The following is a 25,448-nucleotide window of genomic DNA, read 5'->3' on the forward strand; positions in this document are numbered from 1 at the left end:
CTGGAGTGCGTGTTTTCCCTGATGTTGTGGTTCTAAATTATTCTGCTGTTTACCTGCTGTGTGGCCCGACAAGAGGGTAATGTGATTTAGAAACTCAGCAGTCATCCAGAAAGTCTGTTTCCAGTCAGGCACTAACCAGGCACTGTCAGGGGATTGGCCTGTGGTATATTAAATCCCAAATTTAGTCCAGAGGCCAATATATCTGCAAATGTTAGAAAAGTTCAATTGCCCTTTGCATGGGTCTCATCAATTCCATGTGGTATTTTCCATGTGAAAGTAAGAGGTAGTGCATCCAGAAAGCTGGGATTAGCACCTCAGGTCTCCCGATAAGATGTCAGCATATGGTTAAGATGTGAACATTTATATACACACACACTCTGTGTCAGCCACACAAGACAAAAAAAAAATAACTCTGGGAAAATAACTTAGATCTCAGAGAAAAGAAGAATATAGGTGGTAATGTATAAAGGACTTCCTAAAAATGAAGTTTTTCACAGTCTTTGATTTAAAAAAGTCTTTTGTTCGCTGTAGGAATAACAATAAAAGAGAAAAGTCATTTGAAGCTAAGTGGGGAAGTAGAAAAATGAATTGTAGTTCTGTGTATTCTCAGTCCAGTAATAATAATAATACTAGCAACTGTAATGCCAGTTAACATTTATTGAGTGCTTACTGTGTGCCAGGCATGGTAAGCACTTTTTACATTTAACTTATTGAATTCTCATAATGACCTAGGAGGTAACTATTAATATTATCCTAAGTTTTTGAAAGCTGAGGTCCAGAGAAGTGAAATAACTTGTGTGAGGTCCTATGATGAGTTATTACCAGGTAAGATCTATCAAGTGGTAGATCTTTTGAGGCAAGCTAAATAAAACTGTATTGCATTTTTGTAGAGTCCCATTTTTACTTCCTCCTCTTGCCATGGTAAGGCTCGTCTGATCCCTCTTCAGGAGGGAAAAATGCTTTCATGACTCACTGTTAAAAAATTAATGTTGTACAGCAGGACTTATATATTTGGAATAAAACTTTCACAAAACACTTTTACTATATGTGATACACTTTGCTATTTTCCATTATATTCTATTTCATTTTAAAAATGCTGATTGGGACATGCTCATGGATTTTATGTCTTGCTTAATGATTTAGAACCCATTGTTTAGAAAAACTCTTCTTTAGTTCACTTCACTTTTCATAGTCATCTTATGAAGTTGGTATAATTTTAACACCCGTTTTACAGATGAGAGAACTGAGTGAGTATGTTCAGGGTTTATGCAAAGAAGCCAAAGTCTATACCTTATACTTGAGATTATATATTTTTCAAAACAGACCTTAGTTATGTTAAAACACAGCTTTGTAAATTCTTATGAGCTTAATACATTGTCTGTAGCCTGAATAAATACACAGTCTTGTACATCTGGGTATATGGGCACTGTTCTAGATCTAATACAAGAAGATGGGCCTGTAGTTTATCAAAGGTAAAGTAACTAAAGTTGTGGTAGCTTTTAGTTATACCTGTTTCATCATTTGATTAAATAATTACAACTTTTGTCATATGGAGATCTGAGCAATTCTTTGAGATCAGAGTTGCTTATTTTCTAGGAAAAGGATTGAAACACAGAGGCCACACCTTCAGAAGTGTGGTTAGCAGACTCATCTGGGGATTTGTGAATTATATATTTCGTTTTGTCAGCCTCCAGTGAAATTTCAGCGTATGTATCAATCATTAGTAGGCGATGGACCACACAGCATGACACATTACACTTGTGCTCTCACACAGCACACGAGAGTTTGTCACCAACAGAAATTATCAATATTTCGTATCACCTCACAGTATTACAGACATTTCAAAATATCATTCATGCTCATCAACTAAACTGAAGTCATGCTAGTTACCAGAGCCACCATTAGATCTTGGTATTGAATGTGCTGATGGAGAAGCACACGTATTAGTGTATCACAAATGTTGTTCTTAATATTTTGGTCATTGCGTTTCAGTATAATTTTATGTTTTCGAGTACATTAGAAAATAGAAATAAGAAAGGGTCCATAGGTCTTACCAGATTGTCCGAGTGGGCCATGGCTCCGAAATGCATTAAGGCCTTGGCTAAAGGACGGGGGTGGAGGAGTTTGAACATTAGCTGATGGTTCCTGGAGACCTCTTTAGAAACAGGGCCTATTTCTAGCCCCTCAGCATCAACATCATTTATTGTGATAGTTTGGCATATGGAGAAGTGGACTACCTGCTCTTTCTAGGCAATGTGGAAACTGATGGGAGCGAGTTCTTTGGTCCTTTAAGTTTTTTCCTCTGGTCTCTGAGTCTGTCCCTTATGTTCACTTTCCTGTTTTTGCCTTCTTCATTGATAGGACTCTGCCTCTTATATTTGGCACACAGAGGCATGAAGGAGCTTTAGAGCTACGTTTTGCTGAATTTCAGTGGAGGAAGTCACCTTTGTTTAGCAGATACCCATTGTTTATGGTTTCAACAACAACAACAAAAAACCCAGCTGACTGATTTTCTTGTCCCAGTAGTGGGAAAAACCTACATTTCTGGGCTGAGTCCTGGTGTTAGTCTTCCTAAATATTCATGTTGCTTTGCAGAAGTTAAGGGCCAGGGAAATGACCAGTGATTTAAATTATTGCTAGACCTGCATTACAGTGCTGGGAACATTAAATAATAAGTAACACACCTACTCTCTCTCAAAAGTCTCTGCTTTGATGAAGGGTCGCAATGGTTTTCATTAAGTCTTGTGTTAAATTTAGCCATAAAAATGTTCTGTATATTTACAGGAAAATAGGTTATTGTGTGTTCTATGAATTGACATGTTTGACAAAGCTGAATTATTCTAATCTTGGGATCATCAGGATACACAAAGTTTAATTTACCTCTGAAATTCCTTTGAGATGATATATACTCCCTTCTATGATGTTATCAGAGTTACCTCTGATTGAATAACTCTATTCCTTTTTCACAATCTTAGCATGTTCCCTCTGTTGTCAGTAGAATGATGGAGTTCAAGATGCTTAAGAGGGGGCCCAGGGTTTCATGGTCTGGGCCCTGCTACTTCTTTATGGCTGACCATCTTCCCCCATGTTATATAAATTTCATCCTTTCTAAGGTCCTTGTATTTTCCTGCACTCATTCTGACTTCAACTACCATGACTCTGCATAGGTGATTCTTTCTCTTGCTCTATTTGCTTCCTGGAAAACTCCTATTGGTCCTTTCAAATCTCTTGGGCATCACTCTCTTTATGAAGACTTCCCTTTAAAAAAAGTGGTTTTAGGGGCACCTGGGTGGCTCAGTCGGTTAAGCATCCGACTTGGGCTCAGGTCATGATCTCATGGTCTGTGAGTTTGAACCCTGCGTCAGGCTCTGTGCTGACAGCTCAGAGCCTGGAGCCTGCTTCAGATTCTGTGTTTCCCTCTCTCTCTGACCCTCCCCCATTCATGCTCTCTCTCTCTCTATCTCAAAAATAAATAAACATTAAAAAGAATTAAAAAAATGGTTTTAATTCCAGTATTGCTAACATACAGTGTACTATTAGTTTCAGGTGTACAATATAGTGATTCAACAATTTCATCCTTCACCCAGTGCTCATCACCACAAGTACCCTCCTTAATCCCCAAGAAGACTTCCCTTGTATTGACCTCCACTCATTGCTACCCATCCAATAGAGGCTGGAGGATCTTTGTTGGCATATTAACTGGTGGTATTGCTCTGAATGCATTAAAATGGCTTATTTTCAGAGTAGTATCCTCCTTTAAAATGGAATTCTCCTTGAGGAGAAAGAGAGTGTCTTTATCTCTTTATTACAGGTGTCTAGCATGAGACAGGTACTCTTCTGATTTTGGATGAAAAAATATAATGATCATGCTAACCTAACTGATGGTGTGTTGAGAGGATGGAGTAGTAAAATTCAAGCATTACATATTACATACCATATGGGTCACTTCTTGTGTCCTTCCTTATGTACTCGTAGCCTAACTTTTGACTCCAGCCGTTGCTGTGACAACTGTGTGCACTTGTGACCCATCAACTCCTTGTCTCACTTGCACCACTTAATTCTTGCTTCCTGACCTAGGGCTTCTCTGATGCTTCTGCTTGCAGAGGCCAGGCCACTCATTCTACCCTATGCTCACACTGGAAGTGGGAGTGATCTAAACCCTATGGGGCAATGGTGGTAATTGCTGGGTAAATATTACCCAGTCCCCACATTCCTCAGGAAGACACTGGGGGCTCATTCTGCAAGACAGTTCAAAGTATCCCAGGAGGAAGGAGCCTCATTTGCCCATCCCAGTGACTATTTCAGTAAAATGTCCGTGTATTGGCTTCCCCTCCTTCCCTGTTTCAATCCGCCTTGTTCTTTACTCCTGTACCTTGGAATCACTTCCCAAAAAAATGATCTTGTCTGAGGCTCTGCTTTTGAGGAAACCAGACTAAGTCAGAGCCCTGATTTAAAACCAGCCTCACTATGTTATATTTTTCTTAGCTTGAGCGATGTTTGGAGACTATTTGCAAGTCTCATAAAGTAGCCAGATGGTATGGAATACAAATAAATAGGATAGCATCCCCTGAATTTTGTATAAATGTGCTATAAAGTATGTGATGTTTTGTGAGTTAGGGATTCTTATTTCCTTCAATCAGGAGACAGACTCAGACAGTTGTTCAGTTTTGTAAAAACACTTCTCCGTAATTCTACAGCTGTGTCTTAGGTGGTAACTGATAGTGATGTTTTGATCACAGCTTTACAGATGGTGAGGTCCTAGACACAGCAGCTTTCTCTGAGCAAGTGTGAGGCCCTGGAAGACACACGCCTTTCCCATAGGTCAGCGTAAGGAACTTGGATGTGAAACTCTATGCTAATACCAGTAGGCTGGATGGCTTGCTCTGGTGTGTGCGTGTGTGTGTGTATGTGTTCGTATGTATTTCTTTTTTAAGCACAAGGTATGGATTCCAACCTCATATTTTAAATATCACAATCCTTGGATTACAAATAGAAAAAATACTTTTTTTTTTGAAAAATGCAAATTATTAACCAGTAAAATTGGCATCTGAAACCCTGTGCATTACCAAGTGGGTAAATTACAGAATTATTGTATCCTTTGCAGCTTAGAAGAGACACTCAGCGTTACTCAGAGCTGGAGACCCAAGTAATTTCTAACACAGCCTAGGCCTTTGGAGTCCCCTTCTCCTGGTCCTGTGGTACACCACACTGCCTTTTCTCGAGGATCTTTCTTTTATTTTTTTAATTTTTAAGAATTTTTAACGTTTATTCACTTTTGCGAAACGGAGCAAGACTGAGTGTGTGGAAGCAGCCATAGAGAATACTGAAATGAATGAGCATGCCCGTGTTCCAATAACGCTTTATCTACAAACATAATGGCAGGCCTGATTTGGCCTGAGGGCTATCATTTGCTGTCCCTTGTTTTACACCATTGGAGTTACAGTGATTTCTACTTGTTGGTCGTAAAAAGGCTAATGGGTTCGGGAGAGTTAAAACCACCGCCCCGCCTGGTGGTGAGCTGGGCTGTTGCATCACAGCACACACGTGATTGGGCTTCCTTCCAGGTCTGTGTATGGTCAGACTCTGAGCCAGCAGCCAAGACAGTGAGCCTGGCACCCACGGTGCTCCGATTTCCAGAAAGAATCACGAATACCCTTCCTGTGCAGATAAAGGAACAATTGTACTACAGGAGAACTTACTGGAAAGTAACGTGGGGTCACCAGGAAGGAAAAGGAATTCACTCCTCAGTCACAGTCTTCAGTCTGGTTGGGAGTCACTCAGACTTGGAAAGGTCAGTTAGGATGCATGTCTGATTTTGGCAGGCCTCCAGGGCTCTGCACTCACAGAATAATACCTTGGCTTTGGTGATTACAATGGCACACTCAGAGCTTCCTTTGGCTGCTCCGGCCATCCCTTCCTCCTCACAGTCAAGTACATGATTCCTTCCAGTATTTCACCCTCATGTGTCATCTGCCGATGCTAAGATTTATTTCTGTCAAACAAAATCTCCAATAGACTCAGTTTGCCTTCTTTCAGTTTTATCTTTCACAAACCTTGACAACATGGCTTTTGAGTCTCATACCCTGTGCTTCCCATCCCTGGGATCTGGTCCCAGGTTTGAGGCCCTGGAAGACAAATGTCTTTACAGAAGTCGATGCAAGGAGCTGGGATTGAACCCTATTATGCCAGTGGACTGGATGAGTGTCCCTGTGTGTGCACATGGGTACGTGCATCTGACTTCAACCTTCAGATCATAAGATCACCTTCCCCTTGGGCCTCTCTGCTCAGCGAAGCTCCTTCAGCAGCCTTGGTGCCCTCAGTTAGATTCATGAGTGGGTATTCTCTGGCTGTCATTCTCTAGTCATCTCTTCTTCTCATTTTTTTGTCAGGTGGATCCACATCATGGTCTGTTTCAAAGTTGAAGGAGAGGCTTTCAGAGGCTGGATGACTTTTTCAACGGATTTAATGATCTAATACTAAAGAAAAGTACATGCATTACCTGTTTTGATGATCAGTTGGCCACACTGGATACTGGTCATAAAAGCTCTTAATGGAGGTCTACATTTTTAGTGTTGAAGTGTTTTAGGGGAAAAAAAAATCACACATTATTATTATTTTCTCCAAGTAGCACTCTGGCCCTTAGGGAAAGGGATGTTGGTCGTTATGTGAGAGGAAGCAGAAATGAAGAGGAAGGAAGGAAGGCAGGAATTTGATTATTTCTTCATAAACAGCTGATTCCTTTAGCACCTGGCTGTGGCTCCTGCTGCTGTGAGAAGAATATCAATGGCTTTAATATTCCATTGTTTGTGGCTGGAAAGCATTTGCTTGCTGTTCTAAGCTGCTTGGCTCTCAGGCTGGCAACGGGGCAGAAAATGTGGTGGATATAAGAAGAAAACAAGCCAAAGTGCTTTAAGTCAGGTTAGCTTCCCCTTTAAAGCCCATCTGGGATTTCTTTCTCTCTCCCTTCTTAATAAATCTGTTTGATTTGTAGCTATATTTCTTACCCTGAGGAGTGGCATATTCTTCAGTGTACAGGTTCTATTGTTCTGCTCACGTTATGGCTTTTTTGTTAGTATTTTTAATGGCCTACTTTGTTTTGACGAAATCCTATCTTCTTCAGTAACACCAACGTTGACGAATGATTAATGAATACAAATGAAAAAACCCCTCTCAAAACAGAAGCTAGAAAAGGTGGGGGAAGAGCCAGTGGGCAGATGAATTTGAAATGGCTCATTACCACAAGGTGGCGCTGTTAAAACACCTCATTTTAAAGTCCTAAAAACAGGTTGCAAATAAAGAAGGAAAACACAAAATTAAAGACCCTTTCATAAGAAAATACTTAGTATCACAAGAGTGGAGTGAGCGTGTGTGATGTTATTTGTGTGTGCATGTGTATTGAAGATATAATCGTTATGGGGAGAAGTGATAGAATTGTGTTTGTTTTTTGAGAGAGGTGTTTAATGATTGATACTCTCATAATTCAAATAGTAAATATTTTTATTGGGTTTTTTAAGTATGTTTAATTACAACTGGATCCTTCCTGGAGTTTTCTGAAGCATGACATTGTGGACATCAGAATGATAGGTTAAATTTACCATTGCTTAATCTACTTGCTTTCTACATAGAGAGCTTGCACACTAAGGGCATTTATTTGAAAACAATTAGTGCTCCATTAGGGGAAACATGAGGCTAGCAGGGTCTCAAATGTTCTTGACTGCTGTGGGAACTTGGTGTGTGGAAAGATGGTAAGTTAATACAGTACTTGGAAAATACTTCCTTACTTTAAAACGTGTTGTCTATTATGCGACTCCCTTGATGCCACTACTATTGTTGTTAAAAGTGAATGTTTTCATGTTCGTGCATTCTTTGTTTGTCTAGAGTATCATTTACTGATGGACAGAGAGATGAAAAGCTGATATTTTTCAAGGTTGTACTTTGAAGGAAAGGTGTTCATATAATGGTCCAGATCATCTTACTCTTGAGCAAAGGCAGGAGTGGAAAGTTATCTAACACAAGTGAGTAGAAGCACCCTAACTATACATGGATGTTCCCTTACTCCATCCTCATAGCAATTCTCTGAATCAGATGATGTTAATATCTCCATTCTCAAGAGAGGTTCTGAGAAGTTAAGTAACCTGTCAACTGTCACAAAGCCACCGTGTGGCACAATCAGGAGTTGAGTTCAGAAATTATTCAAGGGAGGAAATGCAAGGAAATGAAAAGGAAAAGGTCTAGGCTGTCTTGCAATTTGTATTTAGACAAAGCCTGATCACATAATGTGGATCTCTTTGAAAGAAAAATAAACCTGCTTTCCCTACAGCCAGATGAGGGCTATAGGTAGAGTAATACACACATGCATGTACATACATATATATATATATATTTTTTTTCTACTTCTCATATGCAATTTTCATCTCTGTCTTAGCATAACTATAACATTTCCCACCATCCACAAAGCATGTTCCGTGAATTTTTACCATAGCTGGGGGAAGCACTACAAGTTGATCATGAAAGCTGTAGCTGTGATATCTCCCAGATAACTCATACTACAGAGGCACTGACCCAGCTGGAAATGCAATTCATGATAGAGAACTCAACTGATTTCTGCTTCAGGAAAAATTACGTTAATGGGAGTATGAAACTCTTACGACAGTGATACATGGTAGATACTCCATATGCTGGCAGAATCTGAGCCTATAGTAATATAAAAAATCCTCTTTATTGTTTTGAAGTATCTGAAAGAATTATATGTCTATAATTAGACTTTATAATTGAATTCTATTTAGGGTAGTAGTATTAAGCCTATATTTTGCAGAGATACCTGTGTGTCCATCTGGGAAATTGTGTGGAAGGAGATAGTTTGTATGGGGTGGGGGTGATGGTGGGTGTGAAGGGAGTGTGATGGAGGAGGTGGACTTTGGTCATCTATCTGAGCGTTTTCTGGAGCAGGTGGGCGATTTCTTATACATATAGTATTTTGTATATGTGGGATATTTGATTTTGGTGTCAAGTCCCATAGTATATTGGGAATCTAAGTGATTTATTTAGGTTTGTTTGTCTATGTATGTATGTATGTATTTATTATTTTTATTATTTATTTATGTATTCATCACACAATCATGCTTAAAATATTCAAATATTTTGACGATTTGTTTTTAAAAATGAGAAAAGATGCCCTGTGACCTCTGGCTTTCAGGATTGAATGTGACACAGTATTTGGAAAGAAAAAAATCATTATAGATCTCAGAGGGGTGCATCACAAAGGATTTAAATTCTTAGTTTGATATATATAAGAACAGGAAAGAATCTCGTTCTGTGATGACAAATCTTGAACCAGCCCGAGGCTGACTAATACAGAAGTAAAAGCAAGCAGGAAGCATTTTGACAAGCCGCAGACCTGGGGTTTATGCAGCAGTTTTGAATGGTGTCCTCTAGTGGTTCGGAAACAGTGACAGGAGTGTCATTTATTTGGCTGTTTCTTGGCTCGTTTTTCATTCCTCTGTGTTACAAAGGGATCTCACATGCCCACTGTAGAGAAGGGAATCAGAAGACCTGGATCAGCAGGCAGCTTGGAGACTTTTTTTTTGTTTCTGAGAAAGGTATGTGGTTTATCTTCTAGCGTACTACTAGCTGTGTTTTCAGGATAATATTTTTGATGTCGAAAAAGTGCTTCCTGCCTGGCATTGCACTTGCACTGTTGCCATTTGTGTTTTGCTGCAGTTGAAACATGGTGTGACTTGGTCTAGTTCCCAGCTCCTGGAGACCACAGGAAGCACAGACAGGTACCTGCTTGATTCTCCACGGCTGCAGACATTCCCCAGGGTGCATCAGGTAGCACACACTGCACTTCCTGTGTCATGCCCACGTCCAGCTGTCAGGCCCTCACCCAGAGGGCTGGGGGAGTACTTGGGAGTATTTTGTTGATTTGGACTCAAGGTTAAGCAATCTGTTTTAGATCTGAGGAAACTTACCTTAAGGAATATTAAAAGGTCTTATGAAAAGGTTGGAAGGATTGGCTACATGTCGGTTTGTTAATGAGACTTGAGTCATACTTATCTTGGTAGTTAATCAGTTACTAAATGATTTCGATATGATATTTCCTTTTCTTCTTAAAAGTTTTTCCCTGGCCGTAAAGGGTTGCCAAGGATATGGCGGTCTTTGGTGATTTCCTGTGCACCTTTCGCATTTCTTTTTTTAATGACACCTCCCCAGTATGGAGAAGCAATAGAGGAAAAAGGAAATTTAGGGAAAATAACCAAATGCAGGATCAGGAATCAAGCTGAGATTTTTGCATTCCATGTTCTGTATACTGCTTTGGCATCGTTAATAGCAAGCTAAGTATTTAATAGCTAAGCAACAAGAACTTGAGACTCAAGCCCCATTTTTGAGATTCACATACACCAAAAACTATTGGGAAGCAACACCCGAAATGTATATTTATTACTAATTTATTTACACAAGACCTCATTCTGTAAAGGAAGTTAGTGGTTTGCAGCAATAACATGTACAATAAATAATAGCAAAATATGAAACAGAGGAGCTGGAATATGTATATCAGGACAAAAAGCCAATATGAACTTAACCAAAGGACTTCAAGAATGTTCCATGAGGGCTCATCAGCTGTTACAGTCCTGCCTCCTGTCTGGCAGCAAGCCAAGATGAGGCCAAGTGTAAAAAGGACCACAGGCAGAAAGTAAGGAACATGGAAGCCTTCCCTGACAAACACATCCTCTCTGAGTGCCCGCAATTCTCATCATTCCTTAATCACTCATTGCGCCAAACACTAGATCATGGAGAAGCTTAAGAGGGTTGATTTATCTGCATATCAAATCACTATTAATTGTTACAGAATGGGGCCTGAAGCAGGTACATTTTGTTGGCAAAAGGGGGTTGGGTCAGGAGCTTAGCACCCTCAGGCCAAGTCCCAGGTGGGCATGCACCCCAAGGGTCTCGTACATGGTGGGGGACAGGCAGTATGAGAGTCAGGAGCTCTGATTACAAACAGGATCTATACTGTAGCTTTCTTTTTTCCTTTAATTGGCACTGGTATAATAGGATTACAAAATAAAAGGAAGCCAAGGATTTATAATTGCTTTGTAGAGAAATATTTACCCTTATTTCTAGGAAATGAAAGAAACGTGGGTAGGGATGTCCTCTTCTTATAGGAAGATACAGATTGCTTGCTTTATTTGGCATCAGCTACAACCTGTTGGCCGAATTATAATTTGGCCAAGTCAAGAAGACACAGGGAAGCAAAGGATTCAGGCTAGCAAAATTTTATTTTGGTCTTTTACAGACTTTTGTGGGTCACGCTGTGATGCAAGGAACAGGTATCTGCAAATGACCTTTGATGCCTTCTCTTCTCTGGGTTGCCTAGACAGTGATTCAGCTGGTCTGGGGGACTTCCCTGTGCCAGGGGGAGATGTTGTGCCCAAGCTCAGCTTCTCACAGGGTGGGTGACTTTTCTCGCAGCAGGAAGGCCTGCAATTCCACATGGGCCTCAAGATCTCTGGATGCTGGGTGGCTGGCTTTCCTGGACAATTCTGATAAAGTTAGCATCTAAACACAGCCCACCTAGCAACAGGAATCTGTTTGCACTTCCTACAACAAGGCCACTTTCTCCTGCATATCCTTAACAAAGGTACAGAGGAAAGGGGGTTGGGTTTCTTTACTGCACAAATAAGCCACAGTGCTTGTCTAGCAGAGTGCCCCGGCCACTCTCTATGGGGCGAAGAGTGACCCCACCTTCTCTCCTCTCCTCTTGCCTAACTGTGCAAGCCTCCACTTTCCTCAATAAAGCCCTTTCTTTAACCCATATTCTGTGATGTTGCAGTTCCTCTAAGGTCCATGCGTGACAGGTTGCAATCCATGAGACTCACCTTTAGAACAGTTGTTGTAAAGGCAACAGGAACGATAGCCTTTGTAGCCCACATTTAAATTGTGACCCGGAGGTCACTAGAATAACATAGCAAAATGGCATTTTCTTCATGATTAAAAATCCTCAGAGTGCCTGGGTGGCTCATTCAGTTGAATGTCTGACTCTTGGGTTTGTATTGGGTCATGGTCTTATGGTTCTTGAGATCAAGCTCTGGGTCAGGCTCTGTGCTGTTGGTGCAGAGCCTTGGGATTCTCTCTCTCCCCTATCTCTGCCCAGCTCCCCCCCCCCCCCACCCTGCCCTGCTGCCGCTGCCTTTAAAACAAAACAAAACAGCTCTCTTAGGTTCAAGGTTAGTTCTGGACCTGGAGTTAATTGACTCTGCTTAGGCACCATTTATAGCCTCACAGGGAAGCTTCCCTCTACTTAAATTCTAACTTCATTCCTGTTAATTGTGTTGCTCTCTGTAGGTAAGTATTAAGCAGACCATAAAATGCAGCGTTTGTGGTCAGATTTCATATGGGGACCTGAGTGAATGATGTACAACACTAGATAGTTTCATTAACATGATCACTCTCACTAATGAATATTTACCCACCTCACACTGGGTGCTCTGCTCTGCTGACTGCATGCTGAATGATCCTAGCATTGGTAACAAATACAGGTTCCAACGTTGTGGAAACAGTAAAGCCTTATGCAAGTGTAAAGTCGTCACTCAGTTTTATTCATTTTATTGTTGTTATTGTCGTTGGAACACTGGTTAATTCAATTCTGTCCCCTGAATTCAACTTTAACCAGGATTAGTTTTTATGACAACTAAGGGCATTGTTCACCAACGAAGGAAAATAAGGATTGAATTGCTTTTCACACGTCCTTTTAAACCTTCTGTCTGAATATCATAGAACTCTGCTATTTTATTTATTAATTTATTTTTAACATAGTTTATTGTGTAGATTCAAATAGGTCTTGAGACTATAGTGTTCCCTAAAACAGAACATCTGCTTGTAATTAAAGTATTATGTCACATGTTCAGCTCACTTATGGTTATAGAGTGCTATCTACCACTTTCCATATTAACAAAGGACTTTATTAAACTGTAGACAAAAATCTAAATCATTACATGAAATAGAACAATGAGTGCTATTTAAGTTGAAGTGCCATCCAAAGGTAGAGAATTACAGTAATAGATTGGGAATTATGCATTGTAGGAAGATTTGTGCTCTTTATTTCTTATTTTATCACAGAATTTTATTGATCATTGATCACAATCTTTAGTTGAAGACATGTGGTTTAGTATTTTTAATAGAATAATGAACACCTGTGAAGTCCCTGTCCAACCCCAGAACAAGGCCACCACCAGAAAAACAAACAAACAAAAAAACCCCTACTCTTGGGGTGCCTGGGTGGCTCAGTTGGTTATATGTCTGACTTCAGCTCAGGTCATGATCTTATGGTTCGTGGGTTCAAGCCTCACATTGGGCTCTGTGCTGACAGCTGGAGCCTGGAGCCTGGAGCCCGCTTCAGATTCTGTGTCTCCCTTTCTCTCTTCCCCTCCCCCACTTGTGTGTGCGCTCTCTCTCTCTCTCTCTCTGTTAAAAATAAACATTAAAACCTACTCTTACCGCTACTCATAAATGGTGAGTTAACCTATAGCGCCCCTTCCTGGCTGTTTCCTTACCATCAGCAGCAGCATCATTATTATTTCATTGAACTGATATAGTGGCTATTAAATTTTGCCCCCATAGGCCGTGTAAACTGCATGCCATAGAAGGGTAAGCTAATATAACCAACCAATACTGGGTACTTCGGTTAATCAAACATGACCACGCTCCTTTGGCAGTACTGTTTTTGCAGTTGTAGTGTCAACTGCGTACCTACTGAGAGAATTGTACTTCTAGCAGGCACATCCCATGTTCCTGAGGCTTCTTGGCCATTCGAGTATCATCCTTGGTTGATTAGTTCGTTCATCCATTCATATATTCAGAGAACATTTCCTGAGAGCTAGGTGCTGGGCTTGGTGCCAGGGCTTCAAAAGCCAAACTGGGGAGGGAGAGTTGCAGAGAGGTCATTGTAATTGGAAGTGAGAAGTGAAAGAAAGCTGTGTGCAAAGGGGGTTGCTTGGGTAGGAGAAGGTGAGGGCCACTCTCTCCGTTCTGATAGAGCTAGTGGAGGCCACCTAAGGAGGTGATGTGTGTCGTGGGGATTTTCCTGATGAACAAGAGATGGAGGTTTACGGCAACACTGAATAAAGTTACTCTAACGAAACAGAGGGAGATAGCTGCCCCTCCCTCCTCTGAAAGCCTGCTGGCTTTGTCAAATTGTTCATACCCGCCACTAGCCAGAAAATGAAAGTATAAAACTACTTGGAGACCTAGTTCTAGGCTGGGGTTTATTTCGTGCATACACTATTAGAAGTAAACTTTGTGAACAAATGGAATGGTGTACTTGCACGGTCTCAGAACGTGCGGTGGGCAGATATAACCAGCATGCAAGCACATCATTGTGAGAAGATAGGTGATTGCAACATCTTTACTAACCCCAAAGATAAAAAGGTGTGTGGTAATTCAGTAATATCACAGTGCTATCCCGGAAGTACTTGTCTTCTTGTCTGTTATACAGGCACTCAATTCTGTGTCTTTTCTACCACAGAAATACAAAATGCATTTGGAAAAAACCCAGAACCAAACAGAATACAGTGTCTCCTGAGGTTTCTCCTTTATCTGTTCCCTGGAGGTAATGGGGAAAGACTAGTAAACCAAGATAAGAACAGCATCATTTGGGTGTACAATCCATATAATGATGCCGTGGCAATAATTCTTTGTTTCTTACACTAATCGAGTCAAAGGCTTATAATAATATGATTCTGAAGCCAGAGCAGACAGCAGATTTCTGTGGCCCATAGTCTCTCAATTAGATTTCTGTGGCTTAGCTACAGGAAGCCATCAGAAGTTAAAGACTTAATTTTTCTCATGGTGTTTCCTAAAGAAACATGAGCAGTATGCAGTTTTCCTAACCACCTCTCCATCTTGAAACATTTTGTTCTCTCTGCTTTCTGCTGCCATTGTCAATATGGCAATTCATTATTGCAGTCATGATGAATGGGCTGATGCTGTCTTTGTTCTCACTTTCCTGAATTATCCTCTAGTTAGGGAGAACCTGCACTGGTCTTGGGAGACCCATAGCTTATCTGGACTGGCCTGATACCTGTGAACAGCCCTCTTTGGTGAGCACCTGGACTAGGTTCCAGTTCTCCCTCCAAACTTCAGATTTAAAAGCACTCCCATATCACGGTTAAAAAAAAAAAAAAGCCATTTCAGTAAAATTTTTTTCTGAGCTGATGGGCTGCTCTCGTGGCATGTCCTGGAAGTTATTGTCAGATTTCAAAGAGATCATTTAGTACTCAGGGGGCAAAGGTGGGACAGTGTGGTAGTGAGTAGTTAAATACAGGGCAAAGTGACCCTCTGAAGATTTTTGAAGAGTCATCTTTCATGCCACAGCTGTATATTCTTGGCAGCATTAGGATGGTATTGTCTTTTTTTTACTTATTTTGACTCTGGGGGCCGTCGGAAGGTGGACATTTTGATATTCTGTACTTGGCCAAGCAGTGGCTACTTACCTTCAGCATCGGTGCCCCGAGAATAGGTCACAGTTTGTTATGACACCGGTAGGATGTGGCAGGAAGGCCTGGAAATCTGACAAGCTAGGGTTCAATTTCTGTATCCTCCTTTGATTTTTAAGACCAGTGGGATTCGATTTTTTGTTCATTTCACTGATGTCACGTTTTCACTGATAAAAGTGAGTGGACATGTCATGTTTACCTCTTCCACCTTGTGGGACAAAGTAGGAACAAGCGGGTGGGGGGGCAAGGTGAAGAGAGTCCGTGTTCATCACTCCACTAAGGCCATGGGGAGGGATGTATCCCTTCTTTTCTCGCTGAGGACACAAGTCCATAGAACAAAAACATTAAAGTTCTCCCTTGAGTTGTAACTGGGTTATATAAGGCCTTTAATAGGCTTTACTGAGTTCTGTGCAAATACTGACTCATTAAAACCCATGATATAGGCACTATTATTATCCTTCTCATTTCACAGAAAAGAAAGTAACTTGCCCAAGGTCACACAGCTAGTAAGATGTGGAACAGGGATTCAAACCCAGCAGTATATTCTGGAATCTGCACTCTCAATTGCCATGCTTGGTTGCTACTCCTCCTACCTGGTGCTGGCTGGTTCTTCTCTAGTACCTCTTGGGAAAGCATATGTTCCATGTTTGTTTAAAAAAAAAAAGGGGGGGGCTTATATAACCTCTTCATAATAGGATGTGATGTCATTTTGTGCCCACTGCTTTCCAGGTAGTATTTCAAGTGGAGTGAGTCCTGAGCCTAAGAAGGGCTACTCACGGTTGGAAGGGTACCACCGACAGGGATTGTTGGCCTTCTCAATGACAAGCCTGCCCTTCCTAAGATTTAGGAAACTTGTATCCATGGGCTTTAACCCCAAAAGTATAAACAAAAGAGGAAACAAAGTGAGTTGGCTTCTCAATTGTAAACTCCAAAGGAAAGTATAAAAAAAAAAAAAATCAGTGGTGGTGTTTTGATAGTCAAGGTCAAAGAATTCATTTCGCTTTTCAGAATGAAACCACTTTTACTGTGTCAGACTTTATGGCCTTATATAATTTATGTACTCCCCTAATGTTGGTGGCTCATGGAAACTCAGTAAAGTTGCTCTAGGAAACCATAATCATCGATTTATTTGAATTCTGGATCCTCCTCTGGGGAGTATGTTTATTGCCCCCTTTTATACTCCCAGTGTGCCCTATGACATCTGAGCAGTGAGTATTTTCCCCTGATGTGGCATTAAGATTAAAGACCCTAACTGTGTTGATTTGTAGCAAAATGAAGTTTGTTGTTGACTTGTTTGACTGTCCTTGTCTTTCATTTTATGTTGCAATTTAGGGTAGGAAATAATTTGCTAAAATGTCTTGTCTAATCCTTCTGAATTTCAGAAAGCAGATTGAAACAAAGACCTATCTCAGATGGTGGTGCTTCCTGTTTTGTACCTACTTTGAAAGTCTCATTTAACCTAATATTGAGACTCTCTGAGCACTCAATTCCCTAGTTTCCCTGGTGCAACCTAGGTAAACATGCTGGTTGGTGAGTAAAAGTTGAGGAATGGGCAAAGAACAACCCTATCTTGAATACCTATTATGTGCTAAGAATTATACTAGTGTTTACACACGTTTTCTCATTAAATGCTCAAATTAATCCTATGATGCAGTTCCAAATCACCCCATTTTATGACTTAAAAAAGCAATATTCCAAGATTTTCAGTATTTTTCCCAGGACCTCAGCTAACTATGACTGAGATGCAAACACAGGTCTGCCTGGTTGCACAATGCATGTTGCTTCCACCCAGCAGGGCTCACCGTGAGTCAGAAAAATGTGAGTTTGTCCATCTATTCATTCATTGCACAGATTTTTACTGAGCCTCTGCTATGTACCAGGTACTTACCTAGTCTCTGGCAGTCCAGTAGTGTTCAAGACAGAAAGAATGACTATTCTGAGACTTTGCCTTCAAGGTAGAGATGGTGGAGACAGGTTGAGAGATCATACATAGTACATAAATTAAAATTTCATAATCAGTGTTTTTATAAAAATAAAGCAGGAAGATATAAGACAGCAATGGATGATCAGGGACAGTGTTGTTGAGCAGGTGACACTTGAGTTGAGCTTTGGATGGCCAGAGGAGCAGCCGTCTGGAGCAAGAGCTCCTAGGTTGAGGGATGGTGGGGGTTGCTGACTGAAAGCAAAGGTGGTGGAGACACCGGGAAGGGAGAGCAGGTAGGAGGTGTGGTTGGGAAGGCACTTGGGGCCAGGATCATGTACAGCCTCGTTGATCAGAGAAGACATTTGGATTTAAGAGTTCCCTCAGAGTATTAAGTGGGGGAGTGATATGATTTGTTCATTTTTGAAATTCAAGGAATCGATTAAAGGGAGTGTCCTGGAGACAGTCAACGGGACGAGCTGCTGCCTCTAATATACCATGTTGTATTGCATATGAAATGGGTGCCTTTGCATATCAGTTTTACCCTTGATAGAATGAGGGCAACTTGGATTCCATGTTTATGTCTAAATATCTTAATAGTTGTAAAATGTAAGAGAGAAGATCATTTTATTCACAAAATAGCACACATGATAATATATATGAAGAAAGTGAATGCATTATTGAGAAAAATAAAACTTGAATAGACATGCCTTGCTTGTTCCTAGAAGGAACAGTTTACTCAAATTGTAAGGCTATCAGTTTTTTTCCAAATGATTCTAATAATTTAACACAATTCTAATAATAATGCCATTTTTTTTGGAGGGAGAACTGATAAAATAATTATGAAATGCATTTGAAAGAATAAACAGTGGTAATAATGATGGGAAAATTGCCTCCTGAGACATTAATATGGCTTATAAAGCTGTCATAATTAAAAGAGATAATAGTAGCATAGGAATCAGGAAGAAAATCTGTGGAGTAGAGCAATGATGCTAGAAATGACCATAAGTGAATATACAGTTTGGGTATAAAATCGATAAGTAATCTAAAAAATGAGTTATGAATTTACAGAGTGCTTTGTAAATGGTGTTTGGACATTTGATTTAACAAATTATAAGAAATAAAGTACATATTACACCAATGAGTGCTAGATAAATGAAATATTGAAATGTAAAAAATACTTTGATGTACAAGAAGAAAACTTAGATATTTTTAAAACCTTAGAGAGAGATTCTTTTTATGGATAATGATGATGACATTTTTAAAAATTAAAAAAAGGAAAAAATTTTAAAAATTAAAAAAATGAAAAAATTGGGAGAAATATATTTAATACATTATTTTGGCAAGTGATTACTATATAATGAGCCCTGAAAGAAAATCAGCTATGGACAGGAGTAGAGATTTTATAAAAGCACTAATGAAAATACCAAAACATGAAAAATGCCCTGCCTTGGTGCTAACTAAGGAAGAACAAATAAAAGATCAGTGAGATATTATTATTTCCCCTTTAAAATTGGCAGAGATGATCAAATGCTAACACCCAGTGCTGGTGTGGGGTAAAGGACACTCTTTAATACGTTGCTGATGGGAATGAAAATTCACACTTGTCAAGGCAATTTAGTAATACGTGGAAAATCTATGCCTTGTTTCTAGTAATTTATCTTAAGGATGTAAAAATATGTGTAAGAAGTCAGCTATTAGGATATTTATCTCAGCACTCTGTGTAAGAACCAAAGTGCCCAAAGGAGGATTGATTGTACATTATGGTGTAGGGATAACAACGGAAAACAGTAATTAAATATAATGTGGTAGACATGTATAGATGGGAAAGACCTCCACAAAGCATTTCAAGTGAAAATACAAAGCTTATACAACAATATGTTAAGCATGATCTCTGCTCCCTTTTTTGTTAAACTGTGGGTGTATGTGTATTAATGTGTATAGAACAGGTTTTGTCAAGTTGTCTCTGAGTGAATGTGATTGTAATTCGTTTTGCTATCCTTTTTACATATCTAATTTAAAATGTTTCTATTGTGAATGTATTTTAAAACATTGTAGCTAAGAACGTGGGCTCAGATGTTCAGATGGACCTGTGCACATCTGTCTAGTGTCCTTTGATACTGGTTAACTATAAAATGCACCTCATACTAATACCTACCTCATAGATGGTTGTGTTAAAATAATGCATGAAAAGCACATAGCATATTTTTGTCATGGCTAGTCCTGTTAATTATTTATTTTTACTTTTTACTATTACTATTTTCTCAATAATTTGAAAATATTCTTTTAAAATAGAATGTATTGGCTCTATAATTCAAAGAGGATTGGATAAGCATCAGCTCATCTTCTTAGATGGTCAAAACCTATCTATTCGCTTATTTCTCACTTGTCCCAAATGTTATCTCTACATTGTGCAATGCAAGTTCCACCAGCCAGGACAAGGCAGTTACCACTTCTCGCCAGGATTATAAAACCCCCTGGACGTGACTGTTTCTGGGTGCAGTCCTTGAGAATCCCGCTGCTCTACAGTTTCAGTTTGTAAATTGTCAGATTACTTGATTTTGGAAAAAAAAAAATAGACAAAGAATGGTAGCTGAAAACACCCCTATGTGTTTCCCTAAATAATGGATAAGCAAGATAGACTGTACTAAAGCAATAATGGGGCGTCTCGGTGGCTCAGTCGGTTAGGTATCTGACTTCAGCCCAGATCATGATCCCGCGCTTCGTGGGTTCAAGCTCCACGTTGGGCTCTGTGCTGACAGCTTGGAGCCTGGAGCCTGCTTCAGATTCTGTGTCTCCATCTCTCTCTGCCTGCCTGCCCTGCCCCCCCCCCACTTGCACTCTTTCTGTCTCCCCAAAATAAATAAATATTAAAAAAAATAAAGCAATATTTTATTTTATTTTATTTTATTTTATATATTATATATACATTATTTTATTTTATTTTATTATTTTATTTTATATATTATATATACATTAATAATTTATTGTCAAGTTAGCTAACAGTGTATACAGTGTAGTCTTGGCTTCGGGTGTAGATTCCCATGATTCATCACTTACATACAACACCCTGTGCTCATCCCAACAAGTGGCCTCCTCAACACCCATCTCCCATTTTCCCGTTCCCCCAACTCCCCACCCCTATCAACCCTCAGTTTGTTCTCTGTATTTAAGAGTCTCTTATGGTTTGCCTCCCTCTGTGTTTGGAGCTTATTTTTCATTCCTTTTCCCCATGGTCTTCTTTTAAGTGTCTCAAATTCCACATATGAGTGAAAACATATGATAGCTGTCTTTTTCTGACTGACTTATTTCACTTAGCATAATACCCTCCAGTTCCATCCATGTTGTTACAAATGACAAGATTTCATTCTTTGTCATTGCCGAGTAGTATTCTGTTGTATATATGTATGTATATATATATATATATATATATATATATATATATATGTATATATATATATACATATATATATATATACACACACACACATCTTCTTTATCCATTCATCAGTTGATGGACATTTTTTAAAGTTTGTTTATTTTGAGAGAGAGGGAGAGAGAGAGCATGGAGGAGAGGCACAGAGAGAGAGGGAGAGGGAGAGAATCCTAAGCAGGCTCCATGCTGTCAGCAGGAGGCCAATTTGGGACTCTACCTCAGGAACTGTGAGGATGACCTGAGCTGAAATCAAGAGTCAGATGCTTAACTGACTAATCCACTTAGGTGCTCCAATAGTGAGAGCCTTGAAAAGTTTGGTTTGGTGCAAAGATTTTGTGGTACAAACACGGTACATTTGCTTCCTTGTGAAACATGTCCAGAAAGGGGTGGGGGACCAGTCCATGGGTTATCTATCACATGTCCTTGTTCAAACCTATGGTCATGCCATGTATGTTTCAAGAAATATTTCCCAAAGCAGTGCTTCTTAGGCTTTTGGTCAGTCTGGGGCTTACCTGGGGCTTCAGATAAGGCTTAAGATAAGGAGGAAGGAAGAGTTATGCCTTTTAGATGAGTGCCTAATTGTTAAATTCTTCATTCCTCATTCTTCTTTTCTCCTCTTGTTCAATTACTCCTTCTTCCTCCTTATCTGTGAAACACATTCATCAACTGTTAGCACTTCTTCATTCAGGAATGGATAGATTTAACAGTTGTAAGGAGAGCTTGAGAGCTTTATCTACACACATTTCATAGTTTTGATATATTTAAACACACTGGTCGGTCTGAAGGCAGCAGGGAGTAGGTGGGTAATGAGTTACAGCACTGCTTTGCCTTGTTAAGGAACATCACCAGAATGTTTAAATGGGGTTTCCATCTAGTCCTATATGCTGTAAGTTAAGAAAGTGGATAAATCTCTATAACTGGCTGGTAGAATTTTTTTTTTCCATCAGGCATTCATTTGAGTCACAAAAGAAGAACTGGATCCAATAAGATATATGCAGGTTGACAAGTGGCTTATTTAACTTAATACAGGAAAATATAAAATAATGGAAACTAGGTCAAAAATGGCAAAAAGGATTAGGGCTTGAATAGAGACAGGCTTCCAGACAATGAAGGGAAGGGGATCTGGCAGTAATAGTGTCTGTAAAGCCCAACCCATCAGCTTCATGTCTGGCAGTAATTAGGAGGCCGAAGGAATACTGTAATGAATCAACTGAGGACAAGAATGGAAAAGAGAAAGGGTTGATAGGCTCTGTGAAGCTGGATGGCCTTACAGAGGAAGGGGAGGACTTGCAGGAGGCAGTCCCCTGAGTTAGAAAGAGACCGCAGGAGAGCCTCTTCTCTGTCTTCTTTGTGGGTGGTCGGGTGACGGACATACCGGAGAGAGGAGACAGAGTGGTCAAAAGAGGAAGTGTTGAGAGGGGCAGGAGGTTACCTATCACGATGACCTGTGGGGAGTTCAGGTGCTACCACTCATGACTTCCTCAGGTTCCCTGGCTTGCCCCCTGTGGGCCTTGTGGCCCACCTGTCACTGTTAATTTCCATCCATCTCTTTGAAACTAGACTCGAAGGAAGAGTTAGCTCCTTACTAGGGTCCGTCTTAGTTAGGACCCCTCCATCTTTTCTAACATGCTGCTACTGAATCCTTTCTCCCCCCAGCCTCCTGCTTCCCAGGGAGGGCAAGCACACTCAGACATGACAGCTTTTTGGACTTCAGCACTGGGTTCTCCAAGACTTGCCAGTCTGTTCCGTTATTTAACCAGGACGCATACCAGCTGGGTTGAAGAGTGCAGCTGGATGTCTTTCAAGGCTCATCTGAGCTTCAGCTGCAGTGTATTTTTTGTGTTTGTCTACATCAGGGTTGCCAGTTCATGCTGGGAAGCTGCGCAGGAATCCTTTCTCTTCCATTTGCTCTGCAGAACACCATGTGCAAGGCGGTGTCCAGTCCACACTCTGAGGCAGTTAGGATGGCTACAGAAACAGGGGAATGAACTGTGCGAAAAGAACCATAGGCTCAAATAGACTTGCTGAGCTCTGGAATCTGAATTCAAATATGGCTCTTCCCTGGCATTTGAAACAAACACAATATCCCAGGAGGATGAGAAAAGCATGGTCCACATGGTGTCTTTGTTGAGTCAGTCCTCAGCGGGGTGGGGGTGGGGGGTGGGGGGTGGGTGCGGTGAGGCTCTGAGGCCTCTTGGGGTATGAGAGGAAATATCAAAGAGCCTGGCTTAGCAAGGAGGGAAATTAACTCTCATGGGTCACCTGGCATGCCTATAGTATCCTCCACCAGGAAGGACTTAGGCAATGGCCTACAGTTGTCTTACTGTGAGGACAATCAAGTGGTTCACATGGATGCTGTCTCCTAACAGGCCTGCGTGACAGCTAAATGCCCAGCTATAGGATAGCGGATGCTGTGATTCAGAGATTTTTTCCGTGTTTGTGTTTTCAGGACATTTCCTAGCTACCAAGACATGTGTATGCAAGCTCAGCCATTACTTTGAAAACCAAAGCTAATTCGCTCTATCAGAAATAAGCATTGTTTGGGGCATGAGAGGTATAGCCACGAACAAAAGAGATACCAATTCTTGCCCTCCAAGCTCATACATTCTTGTGGGTAGTCAGGGAAAACACAAAATAGGGTATTACTTATAGAGTATAATGGGTGGTGATAAGTGGTATTTAAAAGAAAGATGAGGGGGGTATAGGGAGTGTCAGGGAAAGGGTTGAATTTGATGGTCTTGAAATATCCAGGTGACTGGCAATACACAGACGTAATTTTAAATATCCAGGAATTTATTTTCAGTTCTCTTGTAGGTATTCATATTGTGTTAATAGCAATGTTTTTCTATAGTGCATTGTAATTTTTAAAGCACTCTCATACCTATTATTTCCACAGTGGAAAGTGAGTGCCTCTGCCAGTTTCACGTACATAAGTACTTAGCTCCGTTCAGGACTGGATTTGAGCTCTATTGCACTGGACTTAACAACACATTTAGGTGACTTACTGGAAAAGTGCTCCTTAAAGTTCTCACATTGAACTTTATCAATCACTCCATCGGGAAGCCAAAGGGCAAGACGCCTCCCCAGTGGCCTGGAGGACTCTTGAGAAGCTCTGGAATGAGGAGTCCTTGAACACAGCAGCATGCTAGTGTACTCTACCACTGTCTGGGATAGGTTTCTCTGTCATGGAAGCAACAGAGAGCCTTTGTAAACCATCACCGTCATGTACACAGGGACACTCTGCAGTCATTGTCACGCCCAGGTGCTAACACCCCATCTCCAACTCAGCTGTGCATTTTTCCTTGGGCATCCTACTTTCACACCAAAGTCATTTTGTCTAAATGAAGCTCACCCTCCTTGCTTGCCCCTTCCATTCTGGCTTCTTCTCTTGAGTCTTAAATCTTTGAGCACTCCTTAGATACCCCTTTGTGTTCCCCCTCCATGTAGGAGCTTGTCCATTCTTCACATCCTTTCTTCCAGTCACCTCTGGGCCAGGTCAGGACTTACAAACTCTGAACAAATTTCTGAATAATTACAACGCCCTCCTCTTTGGTCACTTCAATTTCGGTGTCATTTTGAATGTTCAGCTGCTCACCCTTCCTGAGCACAGACATCATCCCCTTGCCAGACCCATCTGCAAATTCCTTGCAGGTTTTCGTTCTCTGTGCTTGCTGCTCATTGCCCCTCCCACCAGTCTCCAATGAGAAGAACCAGTCCCTTCTCTCTTTGCCCTCTCTAAATCTGACTCATTCATCACATTCTTGCTCAGAGGCAGCCTCCTCAAAGATAGGCTTGCAGATAAAATACAGGACACCCAGATAAATGTGCACTTCAGGTAAACAAATACTTTTTTACCATAAGCATTTATCAAATATTGCATGGGATATACTTATTCTAAAAAGATTATTCATCGTTTATGTAAAATTCAAATTTAACTGGACATCCTTTATTTTAATTTGTTAAAACTGGCAACTCTACTGCAATAAGTATTCCTTGGCTACTCTGTGTAGTTCCCTGGGCTTGATGCCTGCGGAAAGCCTATAGCACTCACATCGTTGAATCTTTGTACAAGAGGGTAGGGTATAGGTGGTAAATCAAAAACTACTGCTTGCATTCTTGGAATCAGTGATCACTCAATACATACTATGTTTTAGGAAATGTGTAAGGCATCCTGGGTGCAAAAATAAACATAATGCCTGTTCTCAATGATGCCTGGCTAGAGCAGCAGGCCTCCCTAGCGCACAATTACAGTGCAGCATTTTGATGGCCACTATACTTGCTATGAGCTGACTTCTTGGAGGAGACAGGTCTTGAAGGATGACTAGGGAGGTAGGAAGAGGGTGTCTCTGGACAGAGAGAGAAAGATAGGCAGAGACCTAGGTGAGAGAGAGATTAGGGTATGACCAGGAAGTTGGTAGAAAGTTCATTGTTGTTCTCGAGGAAGTGTGTCTATAAGTAACACGTGGTGTTGTCTGGAGGTTTGGTCAGTATACATTTCTCAGCATACCACTGAGGATGAAGTTTGGAAGGTTGGACAAAGACCAGATCATGAAGATTTTGTAGCTCACACTTAAGAGGCTGAGCGTTATCCTGAAAG

This window comes from Lynx canadensis, chromosome A1, assembly GCF_007474595.2.
Source record: "Lynx canadensis isolate LIC74 chromosome A1, mLynCan4.pri.v2, whole genome shotgun sequence".
Lineage (NCBI taxonomy): Eukaryota > Metazoa > Chordata > Mammalia > Carnivora > Felidae > Lynx > Lynx canadensis.